This window comes from Gymnoscopelus microlampas (assembly GCF_963454915.1).
Source record: "Gymnoscopelus microlampas genome assembly, chromosome: 21".
Lineage (NCBI taxonomy): Eukaryota > Metazoa > Chordata > Actinopteri > Myctophiformes > Myctophidae > Gymnoscopelus > Gymnoscopelus microlampas.
The window spans coordinates 12,407,432-12,424,481 of NC_139958.1; the positions used below are offsets into that span (position 1 = coordinate 12,407,432).

Sequence of the window (17,050 nt, forward strand, 5' to 3'; positions counted from 1 at the left end):
GGCTGCGAACCACTTGAACCCCGGGGTCCCTATTGTGAGGCGAACATTGTTAACATTCTTTCAACATGCCGCATTGCACCGCATTGTGAGCTTGGAGATTGGCTATTTTCAGTGTGTGAGGGAAAACTGGAGGGTCCACGTCCAGGAAACTAACCCCGGACCCCATGTTGAAGACCCCTGATATAGGATATACTGTAAGTGGTGAAATAAAAACATCACTCTTTTTTTGTCTATCTCTCATCCGCTTATAGTGAGGCTCCAGACATTAGAAACAGGGACACAGACTTACAAGTTAAATCAAAACATCATGGGTCTGCGGTTAAGAATTGTATTGATTCATTGACGGTTGTGATATCAGAGCTGAGTTCCTGCCAGGTTTGTCTGAGCCATACAAAGCCCAGCATCAGGCTAAACCCTGCTATCCTGGCTGCCTGGTAAAATCCTCACTGTTAACTTATCCATTTGTAACGGGTCCATTTGGTTGCATTTGTACGCTCTCAGAGTTAAATGAACACTCTGGATTTTGTGGTTTTCGATGTTATGGCTTCACACCCTTGCCTCGTCCTAGAAGCCCCGAGGGTCCAGCCGAGTCCCAAAAGCTCATCATCATCCGTCAACCGCAGTTGATATAAAAGTCAATCGGACACGCCACTCTGGTTTAACTGCCATTACTTTAGCCAGATGTTTCACTTGGAGGCCAGTGTCATAGCATATATGTACGTAAATGGCCTTCTTCCTCTAGTTGGACAAGGATAAGGACAAGTCATGATCTGGGTATTATCTCTGTAGCTATGTCCAGCAATGGAATGGAGATCGGTGGTATGTCTCCATATATAGCCATCGACACACTTCTAAAATCCCCTCTACATTTTCCGTGTTTCAGAACCATAGGATTCACAGGCTCTAAATGTTTTAAAATCTTCTGTAGCTTTGGAGACTCCTGACTTGCCAGATTGTATGCAGCTTGTTGCCGGCTGTCCAGGCTTGACCCTTTCTAATGAGAAAGTCCTTTCTCCTGTCTGCCATAAAGACCCCCCCCCCCCCCCCTCTAGGGTCCAGGCTCGTCCCAGAAGCCCTAGGGGTCCAGTCTGGTCCCCTGCTGCTCACTTGACATTCAGGGACTGCACTTCCAGGGACTGAAACCCGAGCTGACTTGTTTCCTTCTGCCAGTGTCTGTGTCAGGGGGTCAGCGGCTGAATCCTGACCAGGACATGGTGGGATGGCGAGCCTTGCTCCTCTGTTTACATACATACATACACAAATCAATCGCTGGCCCACCTGCTGACTCTCAGTGTTATTTATGCTACAACAGCCAAATGTTTCTCTTTACATCGTTCTTTGACCCCCAAGAGGGTGAAACAATGATGAATGGGTCCATTGATTTGAAGTGGCAAACATACATTATACCCAGAGAGAATGGGAAGACACTGGTCACTGAAACAGAGTGTATATATAAATCAATTTCAAGGAGTCACTGGTGCAGTAATCATTATAAATTGTAATATTGACCGATACAATGTTCATACCACAATGCCTTTTTATTTTTAGGAGAAAAATAAATCGCTGATATTCCCTAATCTTCTATTCTGGTGCTAAAGCATGACCATTCCAATTTAGAGTACAGTGAATGAAATTAAATGTGGAAACTTCTCATTACAATGGCAATACTTTAGCAAAATGAGAAGCAGAGGAAACCCACATGGGGGTTCATTGGGGATCATTTTAACTGATTGATATGGAGAGGATAGCACTGTTGTTGATAAGCCTTAATCTTACCAAGACTTCGAATTACCTTCAAAGGCATAGATTTCAGTGAGAGATTTTTTTCTCCTGTTTCTGACTCAGACATCCAGGGCCACTAATCTATCGGATGTGTCCCGTCAGTTCTTTGAAAAGGTGTTATCATGACTGCGACACTGGCCATAATAATACTGTTATGTGAATCAGCGTCACCGGAACACTGGCACCTTTAACTGTAATGTACCCCGTCCCATAATCACAGTGACCCTGTAGGATATTACTGTCATTTGTTTTGCTGTTCCTTGTTTTGGACAAAAACAATATAAAAACAGAAGTTTGACTCTGGCTCTGGCAAACAGAGGAAACCAGTCAAAAGAAACAGGATGCATATTATTGTAGCTCTGGAACACATGAGCACATAGGCCTACGGTAGTATAGGCTACTCACATGCACTTCATACAAACGCAATCACGCGCACGCACGCACGCAACGCAACGCACGCACACACGCACGCACACACGTACACACACACACACACACACACACGATAGAATAGACACACGAAGATAGAACGTTCTATTTTACTTGGAGGTTATTGTATGAGATTGCTAAAACGTCTAGAGACGTCTGTCTAAATTTCTCTCTCTTCTTTTTCTCAGCAAAGGAAATGTCCTAATGATTGCATCAGTAACAGCAGTCACTGCAAAACATGTCTCAGTTGCTGAAAGACACATTGAGGTCAACCTTGCATGTTCATTTGATGTTAAAAGCTCAGATGCACACAATACTAATTCAAGAGTAGGTAGTTTGGAACAGAGTTTAACAGGGTTAACAACTTTAAACCTGGTGTCTCAATGTCATTGATTTACATGAGTGCATTTTCAGTCCCACCCCCCAAAATGTAAAATTATTTCCCCAAATCTTTAGAAATAGCAGAAGCTCACTTCTGCTCACTCACAATGCAACAGCATTTTAGCTATTTTCACATGACACCGTTTAACGACAAAGTATAAAACAGGGCTTCAGTGAATGAAAACTCTGTATTTTACTGTGTAACTTTGATGTTCCTGTTTTGTGTTTCGGTTCACCTGGCTAACAGAAAATCTGAAAGGTCTCCCACTTCCATATTTCTACCTTTAACTTCCATATTCCTCCCAAACTCATAAGCCACATATCATAAGTACTAATTTGATTCCTCTTTTACTTGGTCTACTGAGAACCAATTGCCACATAGGAAGATACCGTACAAATGTCCTAGATTTTCCTTTGTGATTACAAAATGAGTTGTTATGAATGGCAAGGTTAATATAGGTATCCTTATGGGTGTAATGCGTAAATACATACAACACTTGTGCACCCCAGACAATCTTCAAGTTGCTTGATTCACTATTTAGATTTGATATTCATTTGATCAGACACACCCCTTCCTATATTCTATAAGCCCATTCAACTTCAAACTACACATTAAGCACTTAAGACTAAAAAACACTGACTGATATTGTCCTTCTAATTAACGGGGAGACCTTGATTTTTTTCAATTAGTTATTTCATTAATTTAATATGTGAAAATTGCATCAAGGAGTGCTTTAAGTCCATGCATGCATGAAATCAAGTAACTAATGGAAAAATGAAGGTCTTTCCATTCATTAGAAGGACAATATCAGTCACCAGAACCAGGGACCCGTGTTTCCAAATAGTCTAACACAGTTAAAGTGGAGTTTGAAGTTTAAAGGGCTTATATAGGTCAAATTTATATAAAATATCTAAATATCGAATCTTAAACACTTAAATCTTAAAAAACTGTCTGGGGTGCACACAATCACCCAAGTAGATATTAAAATGACCTCAGAAGTGTTTTAAATTCCCCTTTAACCCCCAACTCAGTGACTGAAGCGGTTGTCATGAAACGATAATGATCGGTATATATCCAGAAATCTCCACCATCAAGCCTTTTAATCTCAGCGACACTGAGACTGTCGAACACGTGTTTACTTTTCAGGGGAAAGGGGGCCGTTGATTGGTCTCTTGAGGGAGATCTAGCGGTGTCTTATTTGCAGTTTACTTGGAAAGGAGCCATCAACATAATACCCAGAGAGGAAATGTAAGATGGAAACAGGAAGTTGTTGCAGTGGCTAGATAGTTCTGCTCGTTTTCAGAGGAATTGTATCAGTCAACAGAAACGGTCTCTCAGCAGCAATGACAAAATCACAGTCAATATGATTTTCCGTTTACCTTTATCATGTCAAAATACTAGAGGTGCAACAGTTAATAGAACTAATCGATGTAATTAATTTGAATAAAATAAGCAATTGAAATAAAACAAGATAAGATTGAAGATAAGAAGAAGATTTTTTTTGCAATTGTTTATTTTTCTTATCAGAATCAGAATCATCTTTATTGTCACATCACAGGTTTACAGGTGTAAAACAGTGGGTGAAATTAGGTTTTTGTGCAATCGTCTTGATTGTTTCCAGAAAAGAGAAAGAAGAGAAAAAATTAAAATATTTTTTTTAATACAACTGCGAAAATGTCCAATCTACAAGTTGACAACGCATCACTAGATTATCATTAATTTTTAATAACATTTTGGGGATAGAACTTTTGGCAAACATCAACAGAAAAAGAGAGTGCGTGCATCTTAAATGACAAAAGCGGTTTGTCATTGAAATATTGAAATATCTTTTTTAATTATTTGGATTTCTGCAGGAGAGAATTATTACACTCGCTGTAAACTGCATGTTTAAAGGTGACCGTTAGCCGTATGATGTCAAGTTTCCAAGGTGACTTCATAGCTTCATAAGTTAACACAGTAATGTGATTGGTCCCATTTCTCTTGTATTCCGTCTCCATGGATCATTCCTCATACATGAAGTCATTACCTGGCTGTGTCTCTGAGGCTTTCAAGCGTAGCGTCGAATGGGCTTTTATTGTTTCAGTCATGTCTAAAGAGCCAGCATATAACGATATGCAGAACTCCTCTGGATCAGTTTAACTGAGAACCTTAGAGGAGGGTCTATTTCATGACAATCTGTGACAGGATTGACATGACTAGGCTATACTTCCTACAATAGGCTCTATGCACAGCAGCCATTTTGGAGAAAAATTGGGCCTCTTCTTACTTCCTTCACAGGTGTTACCAATGATACTAATGAAGGCTCTGTTCCATCCTGGTCAAACAGAGTCAGGGTGCTGATATTGTGCATGTTGGCTCACTAGAAATACTAGTGGGTCTCAAAGTGTGGTCCAGGGACCCTCATGGTTCCTTGAGAGGGTGTAACTCTGAGAGTGTACAAATGGAACCAAATGGACCCTTGAAATTAAAAAGATTGAGAACCACTGTGCTACACTAAATGGAACAGAGCCTTCATTAGTGTCATTGGTAACACTTGTGAAGGAAGCAAGGAAGGGGCCCAATTTTTGTCCAATATGGCCGCTGTGCATAGAGCCTATTCCCATGGGGTCCTGCACTGACCATCTTTTCATTTCCGATCCACCCATACCATGAGATTTAATCGACACACATTTCATATCCCATATGCTACCGAGTATGGTAGAATACATGTATTCGGATGCATAGTTGCACGCTAACCTGTTGCATGGTGAATGGCTACACACCACTGTATTTCTGTTGTTCTTTCACACCACTAATGCAACCATTTATCACCTGACAGACTGCCAGCCCTTGGCACGCGGAGGACAAGTATGGTAATCAAAGAGGCACAATTGAAACCCGCTGTAAGGGAACGGGTTGTCATCAAGGTCAAATCATGGTGGTTGTGTGGAGGAGGCAGAGAAGGCCTACAGAGAGAGCTCACTACAGCTGTCTCCACAACTGTGCAACTTGAACAGGTTAAATGGAGACAAACACTAGCATTAACAACGCTATATACTTAGTCGACCGGGGTCCCCCAGGGCTCTCTATACTAGGGCTGCAAGTATTATTTCCACTAAATCTCTTCATTGAATCTCCACTAAATTCCACCAAATCTCTTCGCTGAAAATAGCCGTGTTGTGAGCTTGTAGATCGGCTATTTTTGCTGAATATTCGCTAGTGTTCCATGTGGTTAAGTTAACACATGAAAAGAGAGCTTGTTTCAGACCTATATCCTCTAGTCCAGGGGTCTTCAACGTTTTTCAGCCCATGGACCCCCTGGCGGAGAGAGATGAAGCAGGGACCCCCACTATATTGTATTCATGTTAAATGTCTGTTTTCAGACATTTAACCACTTAAACCCTCAATACTTTGTAAACTTGACTGTTGGCTCTGTACTTAGTGTGCTCTTTTTTCCCTCGACACCAAACCTCTTGGCCGAAATCTACAAGCAGATCTACAAGCTGATCTACAAGCTCACAAGCAGATCTGCTATTTTCGGCTAATGTTTCCCTCAGAATAGGGACGCTAGGGTTCATGTAGTTAGTGTAAAAACAAAAAGTCCCTATCCGCAAATATTTCGCAGCCCCCCTATAGTAACTCTGAGCACCCCCTAAAGGTCCCGGACCCCCTGTTGAAGACCCCTGCTCTAGTCCACTTAAATGAGAATGAGAGCCATTGTCCTCCCTCCAGGGTCTATTTGAATACCTGCTCTCATGCCTGCTTGTGGTGGCTGCTATTTTTGTTCGCCTGAGAATTTGGGACGTTAGGGTTCAAGTGGTTAATAATTGTTGAGCCACATGATGGCTAATTGGGTGAAGCCTAGTAATCATCCTGGACTGTGCTAATGGACCAATGTGGATTAATTTCAGTGAAAATTAACTACCATCATGTCCTCTTCTGCTTCAGTCATCCATATCCACACTATAAGATTATATTTCTGGCTGCACACAAAGAGGCTTACTGTCCTAGAAAAGCTTTTTGGCTCAATGTCCCTCGCTCGCTGGATGATCAAGCTGTCTTTTTCATGTCTTCCAGCATGTTTCTTAACAACTTAAACCCTATATACTTTGACCGGGATCCCCCAGGGGTCTGTATAGGGTACTCTCCTTTTTTCCCCTCTACACCTGAAATCTCTTTGCCAAAAATAGCCGATCTACAAGCTCACAACGTGTTGCTCACCCGTTGTGAGCTTGTAGATCGTCTGTTTTTGCCGAATATTCACCTATTTTCAACATTATGACTGTAGCCCTGATGGGAAACCCCATAGGTCTAAAGTCCTGTTTATTTGCTTAAAGTAAGCAGGCAAATGGAAATCATTTAATAGTTCATAATCTGCTAAAGTAAAACATTAAACGTGTCTAATTCATTTATATTAAACATGTATAATTTAGTAGTTCATAATCTACATGACCATAATAGGGGTGCTTGGGTTCTTGGTCATTATACCGTACATACAGTAGCATAGGACCATAGTATACTTAAGATTCCTACCAGAATTGTAACCTAACGTTTTCCATAATTCCAGAGCATGTGTTATGTAAGAATTAAAGAGCATTATCTTCTTTAAAAGAACGAAAACAACTCCGGGCAGAACAATGGGTAATAGTGTGCGCTTGCTGGACCAGAATGGAGTATAATCCTAGAGAAACAGAGGTGTTTTATTGGGTGGTAGGGCTAGTTAGTGGCTAGGAGTTCTAATCGCAGTATAATCAGATTAATGGCATTATCAGACTGAGGCATGCAAGCTTGCAGGACGTGGACAAACAGGAGAGTTGCTATAGTGAGCTTCTGTGTTGATACTGAGGGTCGCGAGTTGTCTTTTTAAATTCAATTTGTGTTTCTTTTGTTTTCAATCGATCTCCGTGAATTGAATCCGTGAGTTGAAAAGCCTAAATGTGTGGGCTGGAGTTCTATGCAGTTTGAGTTATAGGCATTGTGGATCTGTTTTTATGCCCTGCATGGATTACATTATTTTTCTAAGCCAAGCTGGACACTGTTCTTGATCAAGACGACTTCTCAATCTTCTGGAATTGAATAACTTCTGGCTTCCACTTCTTTTATTGAATTGTCTCATGAGGACTGTAACCATGTTGCGTAGAAGAAGTGAGTTTTATGTTTTCCTGGACAGCGTACGCTCCTCTGTGAAATTACACCCGGGTGATACAGTTGAGCACCCGTTGACTGCAGTGGAGGAATACATGCATTCAGCCCTGCACATGAAGATGATCAGTGATGTAAGTGGACAAGCAGCATAGTAGCCCTTATTTTAGGATAATATGTTATCATCATTATACCATTAAGACCAGGAAAGCATCTGTGTCATTTTAGATTTCTTTGGCTAGGCAAAAATAGCAGATCTACAAGCTTGTTGGCAAAAACAGACGATCTACAAGATCACGAGCTTGCTATTCTTTGAAAAATATTGAGAATTTGTTCAAATCTTTGAATATATATACATTTTGTAACATTTTAACTCATATCTTTGCTTCTTGGGGGTCCCTGGAACAACATATTTTGAGATGGGGGTCTGCAGCTAAATACATAGGATTTTGCGTGGTCCTTGACATGAAAAAGTTTGAGAACCACTGATATATGGCAACATAAGTATTTCAGAAAACTGTTCGGATTTAGAAGATATTTGTAGAATCGTCTCCTCGGATCTCAATGGGTTAAGCTCTGTTATAATCAGTTGGGTGTTGTCGAAGCTGATTTCAGCAGTATAAGAAAACAATGGGCCTAAGCCTTAGGTTTTAGAATGTGTAAATGTTGTTTCCCCAAATCCCACTTTAGTTATGACGCTAGAAAATGTTGAGTGACAATCTTGTGATAGATTGTGTACCTGTAGAAGGTAGCAAAGGCATGGTTTTTGGATGTTTTTTCCTCCTTGACAACAGGAATGGTCAAAACAATCCCCAATGGAGGATTAGCTTATGAGCTGTCATAGCACAACTCTAGGAATCAATAGATTCGCATGGGGATGGAATATAGGCTATACTCACAAATAATGTGAGCTACAGGTCCAACTCATCATGTCTGACTGTACTCTATTATCGTGAGGCCATTTTTTAAAGGTTTTTGGTGACAGTTGTTATGCAATTTGACATTCTCAGATAACTGTGGTAGGCCTACAAGATATAACCCAGAACCTAATTCTGTAATAGCGTGGCCTCCATGTCGTACCTGTAGCTATTAAAAGTGACTGCGATTTAGTAAGTGAAAGTAACGAACAAAAGCCAAACAAGTCAAGATGCGGCACCTCACTGACTAGCCTTCTTTAGTCAAGTGGAAATAGCAGTCTTTATAAATACTTATAACCTCATCAGAAATGTCGTTCTCTATGTCTATGGGGAACTACCACGGGTTACAGACATAGTCAGAGAGAGAAGGATGAGGCTGGCAGTGGCAAGGCACTGTGTCAGGCACCCTGAACTAGAGACAAGCAAACTGACACTATGGGAGACAACTAGGGACGTCTGATATTATCGGCCTCCTGATATCGCCCGATGATAGCATAAAATACATAACAGTATCGTTTTTTTGTTTAAAGCACTGAAGAGGGCAGGTGCTTGTGTCTGTCTGTGTCCAGCTGGCGCTCGTTGACGATCGTTAATGTTATATGTATATATATATATATATATAGACCACCAGTGAGTCCCGGGACTTGCATCATTGAAAACATAACAACATCATTGTATTATTTTAAATTTAATAGATATTCATTAGATATTGATATTATAGCTATTTTAGTTTATTATATAATGTGTTGTTGTTACCTGACAATTAGTTGACTTTTGGTGTAAAAGCCTGCATATATCGGTATCGGTTGATATCAGAATCGCGGAAATTAAGAGTTGGACAATATATCAGCAAAAAAAGTAAATATCGAACATCCCTAGCATAGAGCCAACCCAGGGCAAAGCCAGGAAAGGCAAGAAGCGCACCACCTACATAGATGCACTGCGGCACGACAGCTTAGCTAACAACACTGTAGAGCTCAATACCCTGATGTTAGATAGGAGAGTGTGGAGGGCAGCTATTTAGGAGTCCCGAGTTGGTGTTGGCTAGACCTCACTCTCGCATCGCATCGCATCGCATTGCATCGCATCGGTGCCTTGCATGGTTTCCTCTGCCATCGCTGTGTGGGTGAATGTAATGCACATTGTAAAGTGCTTTAGATAAAGGCGCTATATAAATGCACCATTTACCATTTAAGTAGCAGCTCCTCTCAAACGTATAGCACCTTCTCCAAAGGTTGTGATACAAACAGAAACAATATCTGTACATAAATCCATCTACCCTGCAACAATATACTGTAGGTCAGGGGGCTTCAACATTTTTCAGGCCAAGGACCCCTTAGCTGAGAGAGAGGTGAAGCAGGGACCCCCACTACATATTGTATAGAATTGTGTTGCAGATTCAACTTTTTCATAGATTCCATACCCCCCTAGGGGTCCCGGACCCCCTGTTGAAGACCCCTGCTGTAGGTCCCAAACAGATCTTGAAGACTACTGGACCTAATATACCCTAACTATTTGAGTGAACACCAGGAGCCTTCCTTTGCCACCCTCAAGCCAAAATGTGATCAACTTTGCACACTAGAATCTACACACCATAACTATAACGAAGACATTGGTGAACGGTTTAGTTGTAGTTATTGTTATAGTGCTTGGTGACAATGGCCCTTTAGTCGTGTTTTGGCATTGTTTGACCAAGGGGTGTAATTAGCCTATTATCTGTATTAGCCTATAATTTGTAATCTTCCCCGGGCATCCCCTATGAAGTGATAGATGGGCGAAGCATTGTTTATTTAAGATAAGTGTGCGCCATCATACCTGATTACACTGACCAATACTTTATTCAGTAGTGTAATAAATGATGCCCTGTACTCCTCCAGCCAAGACTTGTTTTGGCGGTGCAAATAATTCCCTTACTCACAATCACAATTCCCTTACTTACTTCACATTATGGTGACGTTATAAACAGTTGTAATTATTACCTACTAGGCTGAAACTATGAATTATCGTCTTAGCAATTATTCTGTCAATTGCTTTTTTGATTAATCAAATAATCTCAAATGTTTTTTATTTTATTTATACGTTATACTTTGCCGTTAGGGTTTGGGTTGCGCTTTTTTTCTTTTTAAATAGCAGATCTACAAGCTAATGTCACATTGTGAGTTTTGAGCTTGTACATCTGTTATCTTTTGCTTGAAAATCGACTATTTCATATACATTGATCATTATTATAATCGATAATGTCAACAGTGCTCAACAACAGTATACTGCCATGGACTGACTAAATGACAATCTGCTGCAACATAGAGATCAGTTTCTGTTCAATAAAAAGTCACAACCAGCGTAATCCTGAAACTCCACAAGGGCAGGGCTTCAATGTCATGAATGAGTCGATGAGCCTTCCAGTTATACTGTGACTCAATAACAGTTTCCTGGTTGCTCAACCTGCTGTGAACAATGTCCGGGTGATTTATAGTATTTGCGCCATGTTGAAAATAGCGGATCAACGCATTGTGAGCTTGTAGATCGGCTATTTTCAGATTTAACGGAGCCAGCCGCCACACACTACAGTGAGCTTTGATAATTGTCTGATTTCTTTCATTGAGAAAACGCTGCTATAGAAAATGCATGTACATACGTGGTGCATGTGAAGTGCAGAATGCTACATGTGTCTGTGCACCAACACCAACATTTCTGAGCAGCTGTGGTGGGTTCTCTATTAATAGCTGCATGGCATGGCATACAGTACAAACAAGTGCACATTAAGGTCATGCACACACTGCCCCAAACAGCAATTCATATGGCGTGACAAGAATGTGTGTGTGTGTGCACATGTGAGCGTGCATGTGTGTGTGTTCATTTGTAAATGGTGCATTTATATAGCGCTTTTCTCCAAAGCACTTTACGATGTACATTCACACACCGTCACCGACGGTGGAGGAAGCCATGCAAGGCACCAACCTGCTCATCTGTAGCAGTTAGAGGTTTTGGTGTCTTGCTCAAGTACACTTCGACGTGCAGCCAGTAGGAGCCGTCTGTCTGTCTGCGTGCGTGCGTGCGTGCGTGCGTGCGTGCGTGCGTGCGTGCGTGCGTGCGTGCGTGCGTGCGTGCGTGCGTGCGTGCGTGCATGCGTGCGTGCGTCTGTGTGTGGTTACAGAGAGCTGTAGGGCTGGTTGTTCTGCCCCACTTAATAAGACAAATTATAAATTGAGCAACATTTTGGTTGTATGTGGCTTCTATAATCCCTGTTTAGTTTGGAAGGCTTTCAGTGTGTCATGCAGATTTATCGTCACCTGCTTGCATCTCTGCTCTTTCAGTTCACACAGGAAACCAAACCAACCTGTCGATCTGACTTCCCTTGACCATAAAACAGAAGACTTCACATTGCCTTTTTTGCCAGTAGACTACTGTATAATTGGATCAGCCTTAAAGTCTAGTTGAGAATTAATGCATTTTCTTTCCCTTTCTACTAATTCTATGTACAATTAGGAGCATTTTATTAACTGTGTGTCTGCCCAGAGATTGGAGGCCGGGGTTCGATCCCTGGCCGAGCTTGCATCTCTGCTCTTTCAGTTCACACAGGAAACCAAACCAACCTGTCGATCTGACTTCCCTTGACCATAAAACAGAAGACTTCACATTGTCACACTTTTGCTTTCACTCTGGTTATAGTTTTTTTTATCCAGTACCAGCCAATGTCCAGAGTTTACAGGATGTCTCACAGATGTCTTGAAACTATCTCCCTTCTTTAACAAGCTCATTTTTATAGCCATTTTAGGTATTTTGTTTCCAGTGTGCAAGTGAGTGCAACTCCAGAGCCATTAAAGAGTTGTGTCAATGAGGAGTCAGAAGCACTACAGGTCATATATGGTTCATATTCGTGCATGCTTCATCATCACCCATTATGAGTATCCAGTGTTTGAATCTATACAGCAGTGTTTCTGACTACAGTGTTTGTATACAGCAATACAGCAATGTTTGGATCTAGATACAGCAATGTTTGGAACTATTTATATACAGTTGTGTTTGGGACTATACAGCAATGTTAGGTACTATACAGTAGTGTTTGGAACTATTTATATACAGTAGTGTTTGCAACTATTGGTCGCCTGATGGCAAGCATTACTTTCGCAAGTTGGTTTTGGCGATAAACGGTTGAATATTGAATGTGATATCAATGTTCTTTGTTTACAACAGAAGTCTATGGGACTGCCGTAACTCTCTCTCTCTCTCTCAAAGGCTCTGGGCTGTAGCTGAAAGTGTGTGTGGGAGGGGCCAAGGTTTGGTGTTTGTTGAGTGTGTGACAGTTGGGACATGCCTTCCCACTGGGACTGCACAATTGAAACCAAAATTGCAACATTGACTAAACACAATATCTGGGAATTAGAATCAAAACTTGGCACTGATATGCTCAGACTGGCTCCCCCATGCAGCGCCTCGGATGCCTGGGTTCCATTCCTGGCAGCGGTGCCTCTGGCCCTGACAGGGAGCTCCAACAAACACAGTTGCCAGCTGGTGCGGTGGGTGGGAAGAGAAGCCACAGCAAGGGATTGTTTTGTCCTTGTTGCCGCACAAGCAACCACTGACTGGGAGGGAGAGATAGCATGAACCTCTTCACAACATGGTAATAAGCTGTGTACCGGTGAAGCTCCTCGCTGTCATGTGACGACGAGCAGCTGGTGACTCTGTTTATCAGGGGAGGCATGTGGCTGTCTGTACTGTACCTTCCACAGGACGACACAGGGACAGTGACAGGGACAGTGACAGTCAGTGGTGGAAAAAGTATTCAAATGTTTTACTTAAGTAAAAGTATCAATACCACAATGCAGGAATAGAAAGGAAAAGTTCAATATTCAAAATGTACTTGAGTAAAATTACAAAAGTATTGGCATCAAAATATACTTGAAGCACCAAAAGTAAAAGTACCAAAATGTTTGAAAATAGCCGATCTACAAGCACACAACGCGATGCGACGCGTTGTGAGCTTGTAGATCGGCTATTTTCAAATAGCCTATGTATAAAATAGGGCTGAAGTGGTTAATGTATGTTTTATAATGTAATAATTTATATCTGCAAACTATCTAGTAACTAGTAAAGTAAAAGTAACTAAAACGTAAGTTTTCAATGATTGTGGAGTAAAAGCAAAAGTACTGAAAACTGAAAAAACTCTAGTAAAGTAAAGGTTCCTCAAATTTGTACTTAAGTACAGTACTTGAGTACATGTACTTAGTTACTTTACACCACTGGTGACTGTTAAAGATCACAATACAAAACACGTTGTATCATCCATCCTGATGTAAATGTAAAACAGCTGTGTTAGCCCTCAAATGTCATCATCTCAAATATCCAATGTAAGCTGGTGAATGAGAAATTGTTTCTATAGATGAGTCTTGTCCCCCAACTGTATTATTTTGTAATATTTAACAATAAAAAAGTCTGTCTAAATGATATAAAAAAATAAATCTATATTTTGCAAGCTTAATCCAGAATAAAGTGATAACCCGAATTCATATGCTAGCTGAATCATCTGCAGACGTAGGTCTTGGACCAAACACCTTGATTGTGACACATTTATGACACATTTTACAGAGCGTAGCTTGTGGACTTGACTCAAACTGGCACAAAAGACTTGAGAAAGGGACCGATTTCAGCCTCTCTGAGTAATCTGAGGTAACAGTGATTTAAAAGCAGGGGGTTGAATGGGCACTTAAGTCTTCTTTGACTTTTACGGCACAAAGTGAAATGTTTGTGGGAGACCATTCACTGGTTCAGCACATGCTGCTCAATATGGGCGTGTGTGTGTGTGTGTGTGTGTGTGTGTGTGTGTGTGTGTGTGTGTGTGTGTGTGTGTGTGTGTGTGTGTGTGTGTGTGTGTGTGTGTGTGTGTGTGTGTGTGTGTGTGTGTGTGTGTGTGTGTGTGTGTGTGTGTGTGTGTGTGTGTGTGCACGTGCGCGTGTGGTGTCCATTTGTTTACTGTCCATTTTCCTCGGACTGCATGCTCTCTGGCACAGGAGGACAGCTACAGTGGGGGGCCTGTGGAAGCATTGTTCTGCCCAACTTTGTCGGACAAAGCCTTGAGTGTGTTGAAAAGAAGGTTCGGCATCTCCCCCCCAAATATTTGTCCTTGTGGTCGGACGCCCACTTCTGTGAGGCACGCTGAAGAAATGCATTGACCTACTCATGGCTTTTAGTTTGCTCAACACAGGGCTGCTCCGACTCCTCTCTTGTGTTGTGGTCAGTGAGGGACACAGCAAGGCTTTAGATCACTGGTGGAAGAAGTACTCACATTTCTTTACTTCAATAAAAGTAACAATATCACAATGTAGAAATACCCTGCTATAAGAACAGTTCTGTATTCGTACGTTTCCTCAGTGCAAATGTATTGGCATCAAAATATACTAAAGTACAAAAAGTAAAAGTAGGGATTATGCAGGTTTTCAAAATGTGTCAAAATGTAAAAAAAATGTGATCCACAAGCGTACAGCGCATCGCAATGCGATCCATTGTGAGCTTGCAGATCGGCTATATACAATAGACAAAGTACACAATAGGGCTTAATTGGTTAATGTATTGTTTAGTAATAATTATCATCTAGTGGAGTAAAAAGTACAAGAGTTGCCTGGACATCATACTCAGAGTAAAAGTACCTCAAAACTGTACTCAAATACAGTTATTGAGCAAATCTCCAACTATCCCCCTGTGCTTGTGCTGGTCAGTGAGCGAATGACATGGTTACTAAGAGACCGCAGGGGAGTAGTCATGCTCAACCATGCTGTTTTTGGAGTGCTCCTTTTTTGCCAGTAGACTACTGTATAATTGGATCAGCCTTAAAGTCTAGTTGAGAATTAATGCATTTTATTAACTGTGTGTCTGCCCAGAGATTGGGAGGCCGGGGTTCGGTCATACTATAAATATGGTACCAATGCCCGTGCTTGGCACTCACTCAGCATCAAGGGTTGGATTGGGGGAAGTCCCTGTGACATATATGCCAAGGGTTACATCACGAGACATACTATAGCCTCATGTCCAGGGGGTCTACTTGTACATCATGTGACATACTAGCCTCATGTCCAGGGGGTGTACTTGTACATAAAGCTGCCTATTGACTTGGGAACCGTTGGTTCCAAGCCAGGCTGTGTATTGCCAAAATAGGCTGTGTAAAGTATTGGCATCAAAATATACTTATAATAAATTGGCTGTGTAAAGTATTGGCATCAAAATATACTTATAATAAATATATGCCCCAAACTTGCCCCAAACTTATTTGAGTGAACATGTGGGCCACATTCTTAATCACTTAAACCCACTTCATTGTCTGGGGTACCCCCCGCCCCCCTGCCGGGGGTCTATTTGGCCCACTTCCTTTTTGCCGGAAAAAGCCGATACACAAGCTCACAACATGTGGTGGTGTGACACGTGGTGTGAGCTCGTGGATCGGCTATTTTCAGAAAACATCTGCCGAGTGTGACGATAGGTTTCATGTGGTCAAGTTGACAAAAGAAAAAGAAAAGGGTGACTCAGACAATAGCCTCTATAGTCCGCTTAGTTTGACAGCCATTGTCCTCGCTCTAGCAGCTATAGTTGAACATCTGCTCATGGCCTGCTGTGTGTGGCTACTTCAACCACCTCTGGCATCTGCTCCGCTCTTCTCTCCTGGACAGCTTTCCTGTCAGAGGATAATCTTAGGCCTTCTTTTACTTTTTTTTATGATGCATGTTTTTGGCAGTATCTCTTATTATCACCACATGTGCACGTGTTGTTGCGTGTGCATGCAGTTTGCATAGCCCTGCTTGAGTGTGCCGTTATATGAGTGATGTCCCTATTTTAGGCAAAAGAAAAATACAGATTTCTTTCAAAACTTGCAAAAATAGCACATAGTAGCTCACAACACGTCACATTGCGATCCTGTGTGAACTTTTCTTTATCTATTATGTTTAAGATATTGTTTTTAGCTTTTACTGCCTTTCATTGATAGTAGCCTATATAGGAAATGGGGAGAGAGAGATGGGGAGTGTTACACAGCAACGGTCGTCGGGATCGGGATTTGAACCCGCGACACGCTGTATGGGCATGCCCCATGCCCTAGGCTAGGCTGAGGGCATGGGGGCTAGGCTAGGCTAGGCTGGGGGCCCATCCCGCGTGAGCTTGTAGATCGGGCTATTTTGGCTATTCACTGTACAATAAAGTCTATAGGGTTGTTTGTTGACTGGTAGTCTACTGGTACCAGTCTGCACAAGGTTAACTTGTGCAGACTAGGTACTGTAATGGTTGGTGGCTGTAATAAAACAGAGACTGTCTTAAGATTATCATGCCTGTTCTTTTAGGGTTACAATAAACATTCCTGATTCCTGTCAGTGATGCTGCTGCTTTGAAGTGTGTTCAGCTATCAGCTCTTTGCCACACAACCCACCATTTCAGAAAG

General features: G+C 41.6%; 1 protein-coding gene across 2 annotated transcripts in view; it reads left to right on the top strand.

Annotated features, from left to right (window-relative positions):
* The window catches only part of fnbp1b (formin binding protein 1b), a 104,675-nt gene that overhangs the window by 6,563 nt on the left and 81,062 nt on the right, over positions 1–17,050 (top strand). The window lies entirely within an intron of this gene.